The following is a 15481-nucleotide window of genomic DNA, read 5'->3' on the forward strand; positions in this document are numbered from 1 at the left end:
AGGGCAATCTTGTAATTTGTACTAATGAGGGTTTTAAAACCCAAAAATCAGACCTCTCTCTCTCTCTCTCTCTCTCTCTCTCTCTCTCTCGCTGCACAGTGCTGCCGCCGCTATCACCGGCGCGTGAGGGTGCGTCCGGCGACGGCTGCCGGAGGTCGAAACCCAGACTCGATCGTCACCTTCCCTTCTTCCTCCCCCTGGCCGCCGATCACCCACCGGAGCCACCACCTCGACAAATCGATGCAGAACAGGCTGACGGTCTCCTCCGGCAATCTCGCTTTTCCGGCCACGCCACGACCAGCGACGGGCACCGGCAGACTTGTCTCGCTTTCGCCGTCCTCCCCAGCCCGGTCTCATACCTCGCCATCACCTCTCGACGTTGCAACAACGCAAAACAAAAACGAAGCCACCGCCGTTGATCTGATTTTTCCGGCCAAGACACGACACCGAACCTACTAGGCTTTGTTCCCCTCGTCATGGTGAGTTCAACCATGGTCTCCGTTCGTCCATACGAGGCTCCACGACGGAGCAATGAGCTCGGGAAGCCAAGACAGCCGCCGGCTTCCGCAGTCGTTTTCAGCTGTTTCCGGCAACTTTTGACCGTCGATCCAATTACAAGAATTGATCCTCGAGGTTCGTGCCACCGCTACCACCATCAGAACCACCACTTTTGGCAGCAGGTTAGTGGTCATTTGACCAATTCCGTCCAATTAAGGTTCCAGGAACCCTTCTAGTTCCTTATGGTACATGGGCTCAGGAAATCTCATTCCCGATACCGTTATGCTACCAGGTTTGATATCCGAGCAATGGCGCCGTGAAGGTCATTTCGGTCTTTTCACGTGGTTAAACTGTGAGTGAAATTAGTTATGTAACAACCCGACCCAAATTTCTCGGAAATCTAAAATTTTTATTCTACTTTGTTCATTTTAAGAGATTTTATAAGGAAACGAAATGTGAAAGACCTCCGAAATGTTTTTTCAAAGATTTATTTTAAATATTTTGATAACTTAGTTTAAGGATTTTGGGATTTATTTGGAAAATAAAAAGGGTTTTGGTTTAATTTTTAATTTTTGTTTTAAACTGGGCTTGACCCGAAAGTTGACTTTTAAAATTAGTGGGTTCTCATTTTTGACTTTGGGTCTGTTGGAAAGGTCTCGAGTCCACGAGTTCGTAGACACGAAGCACGCATCGATCGAAGTTACAGTTTGAAAGATACGAGCTTTTGAAGTGAGTGGCAAACTTGTAATTTATACAAAAGTGAGTTTTTAAAACCCAAAAAGTCAGAAACCTCTCTCTCTCTCCCTCCCGTGCATTCTCTCTCTCTCTTCCCGAATTCTCTTCTCTCTCATCCTCTCCTCTTGACCAAACTTTGACCGGCCATAACTCTCGCTCCCGACCTCCGATTAAGGCGTTCTTGGTGGCGTTGGAAAGCTATCGACGATACCTTTCTATTGGTTGTCTCGGATCAACCATCCGACCATCCACGACAGCGCAGCAAGCCAGCAAAGTTGCGGCTGCACCACCGCGATTTCACTGTTCCGGCAGAAATTGGATGGCCGGACCTACTGGGCTTTGTTCCCCTCGTCATGGTGAGTCTAGCCATGGTCTCCGTTCATTCATACGATGCTCCACGACGGAGCAATGAGCTCGGGAAACCAAATCTCCACCGTCGGCCACACCGCCGATTTTGGCTGTTTTCGTCGACTTTTGGCCGTCGGTCCACTTGTCAAAAACGATCCTCGAGGTATGGGTAATCTTTCCCCTAAGGTGGGCACGTCCAATTTTGAGAAATTGAAAATTTGATTTTAGACTTTATGGCTATTTCAAATTTCTTGAAATTAGACTTGAATTCGAGTTGTTATTGTGCAATTGAAGGTTCCATTGTGCAATTAGGATTAATTGGAGTTGATTTTGGGTATTTTCAGGATTTTGCCGCCGCTGCCACCATCCGAACCGCCACTTGTGGCGGCGGGTTGGGTGGTTTCCCTTGTTAATCAGCCTCCCTAGGACTCCCAGAGGCCAATCCCAGGATCCCTATTGCGTATTGGTGAGTGTTGTTTGGGGCCGGGCAGCCACCGTGCGTGGTGGTTACCGCCCATTTCGGTCATTTAACAGCCAAAATATTACCTTGCGTGAACTCTGAATAGTGTTTGATGGTACATCGTTGTTGTCGACAGGTTGCAGTGACTCAAAAATTATTGCCTGGAAACCGATCGAGAGTCAAACTTCAATTTCAATGCAAAAACTGACCCCGTATCATTTGTTGAATGAACTCTCACAAGAGGTATAAGTTGGTTTTGTACGTTTGATTTGAGTTGAGTTGATAAGATGGGATAAATCATGGAAAGTTAGTATGGGACTTCACTTACACCACGAGGGTCGTTTGGTCGTTTTAGTTTCTCAATTGAAATTCATATATACTTAATCCTCGATTATTAAAGTGAGCGGTTACTTTTGTACTAGGTTGATGGAGCTTCATCTCTTGATTTACTGTTAGTGGCGAACAAGTGAGGGTTTGTGATTTATAAACGTGTTCCGAAAAAGGGGTTGAGCGTAGCTCGGCAAATACTGTGAGTGGACTTTTGTTTTCCGAATTGTTTGCACATCTTATAAAATAATTCTATTATGCATAATATCTTGAATTGCTTTGGGATTTGATCAATGGCGATGGTTTTCGAATTTCAAATGTGTTCATAAATAAGTTTTTTAACCATATATTTACATGTTAGTTTTAATGAGTTGTTGGGCTTTGGGAAAGGAAATTTGGTTTCTTATTTTATATACAAGGTTCATTTAATAACTCGATTTTGCCGAAAAGTATTATTTTGGTTTATGTATATTGAATTTGATTTGAATTATGTACATTGGCATATGGATTTTAAGTTTCTTTTTGGGAAAGTACAATGATATTTATTTTCGGTGGAAAAATGATATATTTGGGTTATGGAAAAAAATGGTTTTCAAACCACCCTTGCAGTACCCTCCAGGTTATCGGATTGGATAGGTCTTTGGGACCCATCACGGCACACATATAGGCTTTGGGCCATGTGTCGGGATGCTTCGCCCTTTGGGGGCTGCTCTGCGTGCACATACGACCAGGATTGCCTGCACGTGTTGGATTTTACTCCATACGTGTGTATGGCCAGGATATTGCTTGCACGTGTTGGATTTTACTCCACGCGTATGTATGGCCAGGTTATTGCCTGCCTGTAATTCCACACAGGTGTATGGCCAGGTTATTTCAGGGTATAAGTATGGTGGGATTTAATTATTATTTACAGGAGTTATTAAATATGAGATTGATTGAGAATTTCTTTTTTGAGTTTTATCAAGATTTTCGTACAATGCTTTTATGACTTTTATTTTAAAAGGTTGTTATTGAAAAGTTATATTTTGATTTATTTAAATTTCTTGACTCTTGAGTTTAAATGGTTTTATGATGTTCTTAAAGATCGTAAGTTGGTTTCAAAACTGGGGGATTTCAAAGAGTGACGTGAGGTCTTAGTGGAGATTTGATTTTAAAAATAATTTGAAAGGATGAATAACTTAATGTTTTGTTTCTTTATTTTGGTCCACTTACTGAGAGTTATCTCACATTTTCTTTATTTTGTTTATAACATTTTCCGCCCAGGTGTTATAGATCGCTGAGGTTGGGCCGTACCACGTCGAGGCAGGACTTTCAATTCTTCGATGTCATTTCCCTTAAGTTGTGGAGTTAACTTTTATTTTGTAATGGAAGTTTAGTTTTGCTCTGATTATCATGTGCCTTGGTGAATGTGAAGAATTATTTTTATCTTGATGCTTGGATAATTTTTGATGAAGTTGTGATGTGATTGAATATTCATGGATATTATTGTGGATTATTATTGAGTATGGAAATTGAAGAATTATTTGAGGATAATTGTTTAAGTCATTTCACTCATACGAACTCTAGTGAGCTTACCGGGTTGTTTGTTTGAATGACCCGGTGTACCATGTATATGGTGTAGTGTGGCTAATGTTTAGCAGGTTGAGCAGGTTGAGGAGGCAGTCGGACCAATTTTGATTTATGTGATTGTTTTTATACAGTGATTTTATATAAAAGTTTTTTGGCTCACACTCTTATTTATTAAACGTATTTATTTACTTATGTTGTTGTGCATGGCTCAAAAGAAAGAGATGTAACGACCCGACCTAAAGTTGACTTTTAAAAATAATGGACTTTCGTTTTTGACTTTGGGCACGTTGGAAAGGTCTCGAATCCATGAGTTCGTAGACACGCCGCACGCGTCAATCGGAGCTACGGTTTGAAAGATACGGGCTTTTGAAGCAAGTGGCAAACTTGTAATTTTTATGAAAGTGGGTTTTAAATACCCAAAAGTCAGATTTCCTCTCTCTCTCTCTCTCTCCTCATTTTCGGTCTCTCTCTCTCTCTCCCTCCCCGCGCGTCTGTCTGTCTCGCCCCTCACACTCGCTGCCCCTGTCGCCGGCGCGTGGTGGCGCGTCCGGCGGCGGCTGGGCTGGGTGTTTGGTCCACCGTGCTCGCCGTCCTCCCCTCTTCCTTCCCCTGGCCGCCGATCACCCACTTGAGCCACCATCGCGACGAATCGACGCGAAGACAGAGAAGATGCTCTCGTCGGCGATCTGTGTTTTCCGACGGAGTTGCGGCGCCGGACCACCTGGGTTCTCTTCCCCAGGCCACGGTGAGTCTGCCCATGACCTTCCCTCACGACGGTGACACTCCACGACGACGATTCGACGCCACAAGGGTTGCGGCTGCACCACCGCGATTTCATTGTTCCGGCAGAAATTTGATGGCTGGACCTATTGGGCTTTGTTCCCCTGGTCATGGTGAGTCTAGCTATGGTCTCCGTTCGTCCATACGAGGCTCCACGACGGAGCAATGAGCTCGGGAAGCCAAGTCAGCCGCCGGCTTCCGCCGCCGATTTCGGCCATTTCCGGCGAGATTTGGCCGTCGGTCCAGTTGTCAAAAATGATCTTCGAGGTACGGGCTATCTTTCCCCTAAGGTGTGTTTTCCCAATTTTGAGAAATTGAAAATTTGATTTTAGGGTGTTTGTTATATTTCGAATTTCTTGAAATTGGACTTGAATTTGAATTGTTTTTGTGCAATTGAAGGTTTTATTATGCAATTAGGATTATTTGGAGCTGAATTTGAGTATTTCTAGGTTTGTGCCGCCGCTGCCACCGTCGGCCCCGCCCCTCGTGGCGGTGGGTTAGATGGTTTCTTGTATTTTTTCCACTCCCTTAGAGTTCTAGTAGCTTAATTCTAGGTTCGGTGATTATCTGGGGTTATTTTTGTGTGTTGTTTATGGCTGGGCAGCCACCGTGTGTGGTGGTTGGCCGCTCGTTTCGGTTGTTAAACAGCTAGTTAAAGAATCTATTGTATATTGTTGGTTGTCTGGTCTTAAAAGGTACATGGGCTCGGGAAATCTCATTCACGATGCCGTTATGTTGCCGGATTTGGTATCCGAGCAATGGCACCGTGAAGGGTATTTCGGTCTTTTACGTAGTTAAATTGTGAGTGAAACGTATCAGACTTTTAATGTAGAGTACCGTTAATAAATCGTCGGTTTTGTGTGATTTGATGCTTTATGTTAAAGAAAGCCAAGTATAGGGTTCAGACCATGAGAAGGAATTGACGAAGATTGAGACTAAAGGATTAAGTGAGGATTAAGCAATTATCATACAATAGACTGTGAGTAGGAATGACAAACAAGTGAGGAAGGGGTCGTGAGTAGGAATCAATTTCCGAAAAGGTTTTGGTATTATTTTGGGGAAGTTTTATTAATGAATTTATGCCCTTTAGAAAATGATTTTGATCGAGCAGCTTTCACAATTTGAGAATAATTTTATTTAAGCGGATTTATGGAAAGATTTAAATTTCAGTTTTTTTATCTGGAGGAGTAGTTTTTGAGAGGTGGTTGATTGAGATATACAGAAGCGGTTTCAAACCGCCATACTAGTACCCCCTTCAGCAGGTATGTATTGCTCTGCACTCGCCTAGAGATGACTCGGCGGTGTACGACCAGCACTCGCTCTGCACTTGTCTAGTTGGCAGTGTACGACCAGCACTCGCTCTGCACTTGCCTAGTTGGCGGTGTATGACCAGCATGACATTTGCTCTGCACTTGCCTAGTTGGCAGTGTACGACCAACATTTGCTCTGCACTTGCCTAACCGGCGGTGTATGACCAACATCACAACAGGTATAGATTTGCTCTGCACTTGCCTAGAGATGACTCGGCAGTGTATGACCAGCAGTTCCCCGGGTACTAGTGTGGCGTGAGATTTCAGTTTGTGGAGCATTTTGCGAAATGAAATTACATCAGTAAATATTTTAAATGACAGTTTCAGTAGAGCATTGTGTTTTTATTTCAGTTATTTTAACAGTTTTACAACTTGAAAATAATATTTATTCTTCAGAGTTCGAATTACAGTTTTGAGATGACTTAAAAATGGATTTGAAAGAAGAGATGGATTTGAGAAATAGTTTTAAAGTTGGAGGGTTTCAAAGAGCGTCGTGAGTGAAATTGGATAGATGTTTGTTTGTACCGTGTGTTGTATGGCTTTTGTTCGTTAGGACTTGGGCTGGTTAGAACTTGGTAAGGTTTAGGCTTGAAGCTTGAGAAGGGAAGCGAGGGTGATTATGCCGTGAGGTTATTAATTAGGATCTGAATGTTTGAGGTTGATGTTGAGGTTAATAGTTAACGATTAGGCAATTGATTTGCCAAAATGTTTTATTATTATTATTGATGAGATTTGATGTGCATATGAGGATTTTTTGATTATCTTGATGCTTGGATGATTGGTGGTGGAATGTTTTGTAATTAAGTAATTATGGATATTTTGTGGATTATTTTTGAGTTTGGGGATTGAGAAAATTATTGAGGACAATTATTATTATATCATTTCACTCATACGAGCTCTAGTGAGCTTATCGGGTTTGTTGTATAACTCGGTACACCATGGATGTGGTGTAGGATTTGTGTTTTGCAGGTTAAGCAGACTGAGGAAGCAGTGGGGGGGAGACGAGGCAGTGGGACCCAGAAAGATTTATTTAATTGTTTTTACTCAGTGGTTTGTTTAAAATGTTTTTGATAGAATTATATTTACTTATGTTGTTGTGCATGGCTCAAACGTAAGAGAAAACAGATTTAAAAGTTTGATGTTCAGTATTTTCATGGGCCTGAGTTTCGGGGTGTTACAAGAGAAAACAGGTTTAAAAGTTTGATGTTCAGTATTTTTATGGGCCCGTTACAGCAAGCCATCCTTTCTTCTTATCTCCCTCTTTCATGCTTTCCCATGCAGCCACAAGTCACTGCAAGCCGCATGCCTCTTTTTTTCTGCCAATACAATCACGCAAAATGCTTGATTAATCTTGTTTTCAGCCTCCCACAGATTGACACGTGGCGCAGACCAGGCTGTTGACAGCCTTTCTCCGGCCTTCATCCGTGTGCCTCTCTTTCCTCCGAGCCTATAACTGCGCGACATATGGCAGAAATCCCAGATATTTCCAGCCTTGCACTAGTTTTTGTGCTGATCCTTTCCTCATCACATGACTTAGTCTTTGCCTATTTAAAGGAGCCTTTAGCCCCTCCTTCACATTTTTTTCTCTACATTTTAATTTTCTGTCTTTTTCTAGTATTCTCCTAGGATTTCTCTCTCAAGCATTTTGGCTATGATGTTTGAGAGAGAATAAGAATGTAATTTTCTTGCACTTTTAATTAATGAAACTTTAATTTATGTCTCTCTTCTCTCTTATCCTAATCTTTTATTTACTTTATGACTTTTATTTTATGTAGTTTCTTTACTTTATGGTTAGTAGTGTTATTTATTTTCTTGTTCTTTAAATTACATGCTTATTTATTTATTTATTTATTTATTTATTTATTTATTTTTATTTAAGATCTAAGCTCATGGGTGGTCACTAAACCCCCTTACCAAGGTAACGGGAAAGCATCACCATAAATATTATTAAGTGAGACTTTTATGTTAATTTTCCCCTTGTTTAGATCCTACAAACTCTAGATTTTGATATTAAAATGAGAAAGAGACTATCTTTCACCCATAATGTCATATATTATGGGTAGTTAGATCTTCTTTCCATAATTTAGCTTTATGGTTAATCTTTTAAACACAAACCTTTTTGAACTCTAGTTGTTTCTTAGTTTTTGGTTCACTTGAGTTGCTTAAAGTTTGTATTTTTGTGCTCAATTCATATTTATTTTTGTAAGAGGGCATTAAGTAACTCTTGGGTGTGAGACCCCGTATTTTTCAAAGATTTATTTTAAATATTTTGAGAATTTATTTTAAGGATTTTAAGAATTTATTTGGAATTTAAAAAGGGTTTAGGGATTTATTTGGAATTTAAAAAGGGAATTTATTTTAAGGATTTTAAGAATTTATTTGGAATTTAAAAAGGTTTTGATTTAATTTTAATTTTTGTTTTAATTTGGGCTTGACCCAAAGTTGACTTTTTATTCTATTGAGCTTTTGATTTTGACTTTGGGCACATTGGATAGGTCTCGAGTCCACGAGTTCGTAGACACATAGCATGTGTCGATCGAAGTTATGGTTTGAAAGTTACGGGCATTTGAAGTAAATGGCAAACTTGTAATTTTTACAAAAGTGGTTTTAAAACCCAAAATCAGTCTCTCTCTCCTCATTTCTCCCTCTCTCTCTCTCTCTCTCTCTCTCTCTCTCTCTCTCTCTCTCTCTCTCTCTCCCGCGTCTTTCTCGCCTCTCACCCTCGCCGCCCCTGTCACAGGCGCGTCCGGCAGCGGCTGGGCTGGGTGTTTGGCCCATAGTGCTCGCCTCCCTCCCCTCTCTCTCTCTCTCTCTCCCAATGGTCTCCGTTTTTCCAACCGATCACCCACGATGAAGGAACGATGCAGAACAGCCGTGTAACGCCCCGAACCTCGGGCCCATAAATACACTAAAACTTTGCTGTTTAAACCTCTTTTCAAAGAATAAGACATGCACTTAACATAATAAATAAATTTCTTTCAAATAAAACATTTATGTAAAACCTCTGTGGAAAAACATTTAAACAAACAAAGTGGGTCTCACTGCCTCGACTTCTCCTCACTGCCTCCTCAGCCTACTTAACCTGCAAAACACAAACCCTACACTACATCCATGGTGTACCGGGTAATACAACAAACCCGGTAAGCTCGAAAGCTAGTATGAGTGAAATGACTTAAACAATTATCCTCAAATTATCCTCAAATTTACATACTCAAAAATAATCCACAATAAAATCCATAATTACTCAAACGCATAATAATCTCATCACCAATCATTCAAGCATCAAGATAAATCATAAATCCTTATATTCACATCAAATCCCCCCAATAATTTTAATGATCATTTCGGCAAATCAATTACCTAATCGTCAACTAACAACCTCAACCTCAATCATTCATAACTTCAATAATAACCTTCATTTCCATCCTCGAGATTCAAGCCTAGTCTTACCAAGTCCTAGTCAAACCAAATCCTAGCAAATAAATGCAATGCAATACAAACAAACAAGGCAAACAATCAACTATCTAATTTCACTCACATCGCTCTTTGAAATGTCTCAGCTTTAAAACTTTTTCTCAAATCCATTTTTAAATCATCTTAAAACTGTAAATCGACCTCTGAAGAACAATTAATACTCTCAAAATGACAGGACCGCCCCCGGGTTCCACCCTGAAACCTGGAGAGGTCCTGCGGGAATCCAAATTCAAGGAAAATCCTACCGAAATTTCGGCAGAACCTCCCCTAAAAATGGACTAACTCAGAATTTCAAAACCTGTTAAAAAGCACTTCTAAACAGCAACCACCTCTACCACAACCAAAATAGGGTCTCAGACCCAACAATTTCACAGAAATCCAACTTAAAATTGTAAAGTAGTTATCAGAGCTTCTATTCTATTACAAGGAATTTCTACAAAAAATTGAATGGCGCCTACAGGGTCCGACTAGGGAGATGGATGTAACTGCCTCGACGTGTTTGGCTCGACCTCCACCAAAGCTACTACCGGGGGGGGGGGACAATTTAAGACAAAACAAGAAAACGGTGAGATAGGCTCAGTGAGTGGACAAATTTATGGAAACAAAAACAAAAGTGAATTTCGTTTTCAGAAATTCCTTCAAAACCACGTGTAGTTCAAAGACTTCACGTCACTCTTTGAAATCCCCCAGTTTTAAAATCATTTCCAAACTTTAAGAGTGTTATAAACTATTGGAACTCAAATAAAAGACAAATCAAGATACATTTCTCAATGGTCAACCATCTAAATTAACAAAGTCATAAAAATAATAAAGATCGAAAACATTATAAAACTCGAAAGGTATTTCTCATTTAAAATCCATACTTAAACCCTTGAAAATACCAATTTTATTTCTCACCATGCTATATACCCTGAATAATCCTGGCCATACACCTATGCGGAATTCCTGCATCGCACAGGCAGGCAATATCCTGGCCATACACACGCGTGGAGTAAATCCAACACGTGCAGGCAATATCCTGGCCATACACACGTGTGAATAAAATCAGCACGTGCAGGCAATCCTGGTCATACGTGCACACAGAGCGGCCCCCAAAGGGCGAAGCATCCCGACACACGGCCTGTTGATGCCCAAAAATGGTAGAGCAGTCAACGTCGAGTCGAACCACATGGGCCCGTTGACCCACCACTGAGCGGATGACACGTCGAAGTGGGGCAGGAACGGGTAGCTGGGTCCGACTGGTGAGTAATGAGAGAGAATGATATCCAAAGCACCCTGCGCAAGTACACAAAAGTGAGCGGGAAGGGCACCGGTGTGGTGCCGGCCAAAGCTCCTCCGACGCTCAAGTCAGTGTTCAGAGAGATCTGAGAGCAGAGTGAGTGAATAGTATAATAATGATTTCAGTCCCCCCTTTGTGACAAGAAGGTACCTCTTTTATAGTACCTTTGGAAGAGTGTCAACCAATCCGGTGATGACACGTGTCCCTTGTGATGACTTGCACTGTAGGAGCGCCACGTGTCGCCGGTCTTGAGGATCCGAGTGAGTTGACACGGGTCGGGGCCTAGAAGGCTGGAGCTTAGAAGGCCGGAGCCTAAGAGGCCGGGGCCCAGGGGGCCGGAGCCCATGAGGCCGGAGCCTAGTGGATCATGGGCTAGGAGCCCAGGAAGGGCTTAGTCTTTTGGGTCTAGGCCCAAACAGCATGGTGTTGGGCCTTGTGTGACTTGTCGTTATGCCGAGATGATTAGTCATACGAACAGAAGTCCCCCAAGTTTCCGAGCAAAAGATACTTCTTGGTTGGGAACTTTGTACACAAAAGAGTCCGAGCAGAACGACAAGTAACCACACACTTGTTCCTGCTTAAGCTACTGTCTAGAAGTCCCCCAAGTTCCTTAGCAAGAAAAGCTGTACTGCAGGAAAGCTTGGGGGTTGCAGATGACACTTTTTTTTTTTTTTGAATTTCTGATCACCCTGTATTCCGAGCAGTAGACGCTTCGTGTAATCCCCAGTGAATCTCATCCGATTTTAATGGTGGGATGTCGCCCTTTGTAAATGAGAATCTAGCATGAAATGGTAGAGCCCAAATATAAAGATTTCCACACCCTCATCTCTCCCCCCTCTCCTCTTTTTTTTATTTTTTGAAAAATGACTCAATATAGAGCTGCCCCCCCTTTTGTTTGTGATAACCGAATACAAGGCTGCCCTCCCCCCCCCCCCCTTTTTTTTTGTTTTTTTTTTTGGTACTATGTTAGGAGAGAGAGAGCTGCTTTATGAAAAGAAAATTTTATTTTTGAACTCCTAGGAGCGGAAGGCACTCGGGTTGGCTGTATGAGAAAAGGGGGGAGGGCTGCTCGGGTGGCCGGACTTGGTCGGGTCGGGCCGGAGGGAGAGCTGTGCGGGTGAGTGGGGCTGTAGGTCGGGTCGGAGAGGGAGGGGTCGTCGGCCCGGAGAGGAGAGCTGCGCGGGCAGCGGCGTGGGTCGGGCTGCGCGAATCGACGTGGGTCGCGAAGGATCGGGGCTGTTGCGGGGAGCGGACGACTGGGCTCGGGCCGGAAGGATCGGCGCTGGTTGGGCCGTAACAGGAGGAGGCTCGGGTCGGTCGTGGCTGTGGCTTGGAGCGCGGGTGCTCGTCGGGGCGCGACGCGGGCTGGGCTCGGGCGGAGGCATGGTGCGCGGGCTGGGCTCGGGCCGGAGTTGTGGTGCGCGAGCTGGGCTCGGGCCGGAGGCGAGGTGCAGGGGCTGGGCTCAGGCCGGAGGTGGGGGTGGCTGCTCGGGTTGGCGCAGGGGTGGGCTGCGCGCAGTGGTTGGGTGCTCGGGCAGCAGCGGGGGGTGGCTGCGCTGTTTGGCGCTGGTCGGAGGAGCAGGAGGGCTTGGGTCGGGCCGGAGCTGCTTGGCTTGGTTTGCTGCTCGGGTAGTGGCTGGTCGGCGCGGGCAGCAGCACTGGGGGGGCTGTTTTGTGCCCGGATTGGTGGTGTGCGCGAGGGCGCGTGGGGCTGTGTGCTGCATCGGGCTTGATTTTCACGTTTTGAGGTAGGTAATTCAAATAGAAATTTTTCTAACCACTTGATATATTGATTGTGCCTTTGAAAAAATTGAGAACTTTGGGAAGTTGTGGTCGTCCAGCCTGAGGCGGACCTTGGAATTCTACTTGTGAATTTTGTGGATAATGTGAGTAGGGGCAGGTGGAGGTGCAACTGGGTATGAGCCGTGCCGAGCATTGGGTAGGCAGCATGCCCTCATTTGTGGACTTTGTAATTTATTGGGTATTGTTGTGTTTTGTTGCCAGGTACATGGGAAACAAGATTAGTGGGTCGGACCCGTCTGAGCTGTTGAAGCCGCGGAAGACTGGTAAGGCATGGGTTGTCATGGCTCTTCCCCTTGAATTGATTTTTTGAATATTGGCTTTGATAAATGGTTGGTGGCTGAGCATGTGAAAAGTGATAGGGTGAATGTTGTAAATTTGGGGGTGGAAGAGCACATATGAGGGGTGGGAAACCAGTAGCGATCTTGATATGTCCATGGTGTTGTCTTGGTATTCCGAGTACTTCCCATCTTGATTTTTGTTGTTTTTTTTTTTTTTGATGGGCAGGTGTGCGGGGCGGAAGCCTGGGCTCGGGCCGGGGCTGGTGGTGCACTGGGCGGAAGCTCGGAGAGAGCTGGCGTCAGGGGCACGGAAACCTGGGTGGGTGCACGGCGAGGAAGCCTGAGTGGGTGCGCGGGGCGGAAGCCTGGGCTCGGGCCGGGGCTGGCGGTGCACGGGGCGAAAGCTCGGAGGAAGCTGGTGTCAGCAGCGCGGAAGCCTGGGTGGGTGCGCGGCGCGGAAGCCTGGGTGGTGAGCAGGGCGGAAGCCTGGGCTCGAGCCGGGGGCAGGAAGCCTAATCAATGCATTGCGGGCCGAGCTACTGCAGGCCAGGAAGGAGGCAGACCAGGCTAGGCAAGAGTTGGAGCAGTGCGAGGAGGAGCTGAGCCAAGCCAAGCAGGTGGTCTGTTAGGGGCTGGCAGTAATGATGGACATGCCAACGTTCTAGAGGGAGGTACCCAGGGGGAAGAGCCCGAGGATGGAGCATCCACAGGTGGGGAGCATGACATGGGAGAGGATCCCAAATAAATGTTTGAAGCAAACATGGCCCGGGGGCAGGGGTGGGCGGACCATCGATCGCCCTATTTTGGTTTGAGTTATATGGCGGGTCGGATGTAGTCCGTACCAAATTACAAACTCTTTTGATTATTCCCTTTGTACTTTATGATATTTGGATGATTTGGAGGGTGTCCAACCCGTTATGGGGTAGGATGCCCTTCTTTTGAATACATGGTATTGCAGAATGTTATCGAATGCATGGTACTTAGTTTCCCTTGGATGCATGAAATTGATTTTTCTCTGAATGCATGGTACTTAGTTTCCCTTGAATGCATGAGATTGATTTTCCCTTGAATGCATGGTACTTAAGTTCCCTTGAATGCATGTGCCACAGCCGCGCCCTGAATGTATGGTACTTAGCTTCCCTTGAATGCATGGGCGGATATGGGCAGGGTCGGATGTCTGATGGCCCGGGGGTCCATACAGCCAATTAAGACTTTGAGAAAAAAGTGTCCGTGGTAGGACTTCCGTGAATGCATGGTACTTAGTTTCCCTTGAATGCATTTGCCATAGCCGCGCCCTGAATGCATGGTACTTGGCTTCCCTTGAATGCATGGGGCGGATATGGGTAGGGTCGGATGTCTGATGGCCCGGGGGTCCATACAGCCAATTAAGACTTTGATTAAAAATGAAGAAAAAAGTGTCCGTGGTAGGACTTCCGTGAATGCATGGTACTTAGTTTCCCTTGAATGCATTTGCCATAGCCGCGCCCTGAATGCATGGTACTTGGCTTCCCTTGAATGCATGGGGCGGATATGGGTAGGGTCGGATGTCTGATGGCCCGGGGGTCCATACAGCCAATTAACACTTTGAATAAAAATGAAGAAAAATGTGTCCATGGTAGGACTCTCATTTACTAAAGCGATAACATAGATGAAATTGAAAAAAGTCCCCGGGGGGTACAATATGTGTCTACTTGTAAAAGTAGCGGAGGTGCTCGGCGCGCCAAGGGTGGCCGAGTTCCTTGCCGGTTGTGGCGCGGAGCCTGTATGTGCCTGGACGGACGACCTCAATGATTTTGTAGGGCGTCTGGGGTAGGGCAGGTGTTGGAGACACAAACAGCCATAGAGGGCTTGACCTCTTTTTTCTTCTTGACTGAAGTTATATAGCAGGACCTGGCTGACACTTGATTGCCTTTGACTACCCCCGTTCCACATGGGGTCGAGAACTTGATCAAAAGTAAGTGAGTGGAGATCATAACCCTCAATTGGTTAAGGGCCGGTCGTCCCAGGATGACATTATAAGCTGTGGGGCAGTCGACCACCAAAAACTGAGTAGTTGTGGTAGCGGACGAAGGATACCTCCCGAGGGTGAGGGGAAGGTAGATCCCACCAAGAGGGGTGACCATGTCGCCCGAAAAGCTGAGCAAAGGAGCGATCGACCGGTCAAGCCTCTCCTGGTCGATTCCAAGAGCGGTGAAGGCTGGAGCGAAGAGGATGTTAACGGAGCTACCACAGTCGACAAGGATCCGAGCCACATCAAAATTAGCTATGGTGGCTTCGATGACCAAGGGGTCATCGTGTGGGAAAATCAAATCACGTTCCTCTTCCTCAGCAAAGGAAATGGGTGACCACCCGAGCTTAGGAGTCTTTTTTCCACGGTGGAAGTCTACAGCCATAACGCCGGAGCATTGCTGAGCACTTCGGGCGTATTCCTTCCTAGCCCTGTTGGAGTTGCCAGCGAGGGTCGGGCCCCCACAGATGGTATTGACCCGCCCCCGTCGTTGTCCTTCGGTCTTGGCCTTCTCGGTGGCCTCCTTGTCTATAAAACCATCCAACTTTCCTTCCTGTACCAAAGTTTCTATTGCCTCCTTAAAAGCTCTGCATGCTTCGGTGTCATGCCCAT

General features: G+C 45.0%; 1 long non-coding RNA gene and 1 pseudogene across 1 annotated transcript; both read left to right on the plus strand.

Annotated features, from left to right (window-relative positions):
* The window catches only part of LOC147283294 (uncharacterized), a 78530-nt pseudogene that overhangs the window by 11472 nt on the left and 51577 nt on the right, over positions 1-15481 (plus strand).
* LOC147283295 (uncharacterized) lies at positions 1318-3830 on the plus strand. The gene is made up of 5 exons (XR_015122468.1): positions 1318-1744; positions 1926-2047; positions 2178-2284; positions 2464-2570; positions 3632-3830. It is a non-coding gene; the product is annotated as an uncharacterized LOC147283295 (long non-coding RNA).

This window comes from Dryas octopetala, chromosome 5, assembly GCF_963921425.1.
Source record: "Dryas octopetala chromosome 5, drDryOcto1.1, whole genome shotgun sequence".
In the NCBI taxonomy this organism is placed as follows: Eukaryota; Viridiplantae; Streptophyta; class Magnoliopsida; order Rosales; family Rosaceae; genus Dryas; species Dryas octopetala.